Below are 4,071 nucleotides of genomic sequence, written 5' to 3'. Positions count from 1 at the left end.
TGTTTTAATTTATCTGGAGACACTGGGTCCCACCTCTGATATTAGACACAAATGTGTCCAAAACAAGCTCTGCTGGTCGGATAGTTTTGCATCTGGTCACCTAACAAAGCAGCAGCAACAGATTGATTTCTGCATTTATTTTGTTGAAAAAAATTGATCTAGAATAGAATAGAATAGAATGCCTTTTATTGTCATTATACACATGTACAACGAGATTAAGCCATCCCCAGTGTCAGTGCAAAGAGAGCAGTATAGAAATAAATAAAAGATCTAAGGTATAAAATATTTACAGAAATAAAACAGATGTGCACACTCTAGTTATTTGGAGAGCGCGAACGCAGTCCCCCACTACCAGAAATTATGCAGTCGAGATTCCCACATTTGGGGAATTCGCAAGGGTCAGCACGGCCGGAGTGCAATGGCCGAGCCTCGCCCTGGGTGATCCACGTTCGTGATCATGGTGTCTCCCCTGCCAGGTAAGTATACTACACTACACTTGTGTACACTGTACACTACACTTTAAACTACAGTATACACAACACTATACAATACACTACACTAAACAAGACACTGTACAGTATCCTTTGCACTACACTCTACACAACACTAGTCTTTAATTAAGCTTTTGCTAACTAAACAATGGTTTGCCCGTTTTGTGGAGCCAACTTAGGCCAATTTACACCTTTTTGTTCTTCCTGTGGAAGGTCTCTGGAGCTTTTATGGGACACAGACCAGACGGAAGGCTCCACCTTGCAAGGGACATCAAAAGTACAGTTTGAAAGTTCTGCCATCTTTCATCACCAAACTGAGCAAGTATTCCCTGCTTCTCAACAAGGGCTCTACTCTTTCTGTCCAATTTAAAGCACCCAGCAGAGCTTTGAGTCCTTTGGCGTGTCGATTTCGGCTGTTCAGGATGTCAAACAACCTGTCAACAATCTAGAAAGAAGCATAAGGCTCCGTTAACTGATAAATTACCCCAACAGTGGTCTTGTATCTTGTAGTGATTGGGCTGGCGCATACTGGCTGCTGCTCTGTTGCTCTGACACTTGCAACTTTTGTGTTTCCTGATTTCCTAACACTAGTCAGGACACTTGTTTTTCGCTCTGGTATCTGCAGCACCACTCTTCTCTTGAATTCTTAGACTCCTGTGTGACCGCAACTGCTGCTACACCAAAGGCTTCTGGAGCCAACCTACAGCTGACATGCGGTTCATTCTGGCTTCTGATTTACCTCTGGTCTGCCCTGCCTGGGTTCTCTATTCATCCATCTTTCTACCAGTGACCGGGATCCTCCAGTACTCAGAAGCAGAGCTCTTGCAATTCAACAGGCTGGACCATCACCATCTGTGCTTAACCTCCACCCAGACCATGCTGTTTTTTCCCGGTGGAGATGCATCCACCAAGGTTCTTGTCGGAATTACCACTCGGACAACTCCAACCAGAAAAAGTCCATTTGGTCCACATACAGACGCCATCATTGGAATACCAGCCGGACTGCTGATCACAGTGTGTTAGCCAGCCTAGCTAGGTCGGCTGAACGTACTGTCATCTCCAGTTTCGGCCTGCTGAATATCAGCTCACTAACTGACAAGGGCCATCTCGTCCAGGATCTCCTCGTTGGATTTTTTATGTTTGACTAAAACTTGGCAACAGCCAAATGACTACGTCTCTCTGAACGAAGCTAACCCGCCTGGGTTTGTTTACAACTGCAAACCACATGACTCTGGACGGGGAGGAGGTCTCGCACTGTTCTCCCGCGAGAAGTGGAGAATCTCGCCGGTCTCTCGTTTGAGTCTATGGTCTCAGTGCTGCCTGGCTCTGTTCCCACAATTGTGGCAGCAGTTTACCGTCAACCTAAGCCTAATACGGAGTTCATAAATGAATTTTCTGTGTTTCAAGCTGAACTCTCTTTACACTTACCCAATATAATAATTCTCTGTGATTTTAACATACACATGGATAATGTAAATAATACTCTCACAAGGGATTTTACATTTTGTCTAAACAGTCTTGGCTTCCAGCAGTTTATTACCGTTCCAACTCATTCAAAGGACATACTCTTGATTAAATTTGTTGTTCGGTGTAATTCCCACAGGTTGCAAAGTTGATGTAGCTCCCTTCTCTGATCACATGTTAATTTCTTTTGATGTTAATCTGGTTCTCTCAGAAAACAAGCCGTCTCGTGATATATCTTTCAGTAATATTAAGGACATTAACCTGGACAATCTCTCAACCGGTATTAACTCTCTACCCCACCCTGACAGTCTCTCCAGCCCTGACGAACTTGTTCCATATTACAACAATAATCTCCAGAATCTTCTCAACAACCTAGCTCCCCTGAAACCAGATCTGTTACCTTCACTCGCTCTTCACCCTGGTTTACCCCCGCCCTCAGACAACTCAAAGCCAAAGGACGCCAGCTGGAACACCTCTTCAGGAAATCTGGTTTAACTGTTCATCAACAAATGTATCATAACCATATGACCCACTACAAGGACTGCTGCAAACACACCAAATCCACCTACTATGCAAGTTTAATCAGTTCCAATGAAGGCAACACCAAGGCCCTATTCTCTGTTCTGAAAACTATCACCCAATCACCTGACTCCCTTCCTCCACACATAGCCTCCTCTGCATTCTGTAACAGCTTCATTTCATTCTTCACCTCCAAAATCCAGAATATTCATCAACAGCTCGTTCCAAAGATCTCCTACAAACCATCCCCAATATTTCCCTCTCTGCCTCCTTCCCTCTCCCGTTCTGCTTTTACTTTTCCCACCGTCTCTGCCATTTCCGAGTTAATAAGAAAATCCAAATCCTCCACGTCGATTAGACCCCCTTCCAACCATCCTTGTCAAAGCATCTGCATCCTCACTGGCACCTCTAATTACCCACATCATTCACTCCTCCCTCACCACTGGACTGGTTCCCTCACTGTTTAAAACAGCTGCCATCACCCCTACACTTAAGAAACCTGGTCTGTATCCCAACAATCTAAACAACCTCCGTCCCATTTCCAATCTCCCATTTATTTAAAAAATCCTGGAAAAAGCAGTTGCCTCTCAGCTCCAAGCCCATCTGTCCCACAACAATGTGTATCTGTATGTAATCTGGTCTCCGCCCACTCCACAGCACCGAATCCGCATTACTTAAAATCACTAATGACCTCCTCCTGGCAGCTGATTCCGGTTTGTTAACTATTCCCATCCCCCTTGATCTGAGTGCGGCCTTCAACACCATTTCCCACTCCATCCTCCTGGCTAGACTCTCCTCCATCGGCATCACCCACACCCCCCATCAGCTGGTTCAAATCCTACCTCTCTGGCCGCACTCAGTTGATCCAGTTGAAAACATTTACTTCCCAGTCAGTCCCAGTCACCACTGGTGTGCCCCAGGGCTCTGTCCTTGGGCCCCTGCTGTTCATCATCTAAATCCTCCCCCTCGATTATACTTTTAGAAAACACCACATACATTTTCAGTGCTATGCGGATGACACCCAGCTCTACCTCTCCACCAAGCCTAACTCTACTCTCCCACTGTCCACCCTCACAAATTGTCTTCAAGACATTAAGTCCTGGTTCACCTCAAAGTTTCTTAAATTAAACAGCAGCAAAACAGAAATGTTATTAATAGGCACCAAATCCGCTCTCTCCAAATCTGACAGTTTCTCCATTCCCATCGATGATTCTTCCATTTCCCCGTCCCCTCAGGTAAAGAGTCTGGGTGTCATCCTAGACAGCACCCCTCACATCCGCCATACTTGTCCATGGTCTTGTCACCTCCCGTCTCGACTACTGTAACTCCCTTCTGTTCGGTCTTCCCCAAAAAACACTTCATAAACTTCAACTGGTTCAGAATGCAGCAGCCTGGGTCATCACAAGAACTGCCTCCACCCATCACATCACCCCTGTCCTGCAGCAGCTCCACCGGCTCCCCGTCATCTATCGCATCCACTACAAAATCCGGCTGTTCACCTACAAGGCCATCCATCACCTCGCTCCTCCCTACCTTTCTGATCTCCTCCATGTCTCCATATCAGTCCGTTCCCTCAGATCCTCCTCCTCCATCCACC

The 4,071-nt window shown here is 45.9% G+C and overlaps 1 non-coding gene across 1 annotated transcript; it reads right to left on the bottom strand.

Annotated features, from left to right (window-relative positions):
* Positions 1 to 322: 322 nt before the first annotated feature.
* Positions 323 to 484, bottom strand: LOC121637593. The gene has a single exon (XR_006009899.1). It is a non-coding gene; the product is annotated as a U1 spliceosomal RNA (small nuclear RNA).
* Between the last annotated feature and the right edge of the window lie 3,587 nt (positions 485 to 4,071).

Source organism: Melanotaenia boesemani, chromosome 3 (genome assembly GCF_017639745.1).
Source record: "Melanotaenia boesemani isolate fMelBoe1 chromosome 3, fMelBoe1.pri, whole genome shotgun sequence".
NCBI lineage: Eukaryota > Metazoa > Chordata > Actinopteri > Atheriniformes > Melanotaeniidae > Melanotaenia > Melanotaenia boesemani.
The sequence above is the reverse complement of the archived record's forward strand: the minus strand, read 5'-3'. Positions and strand labels throughout refer to the sequence as shown.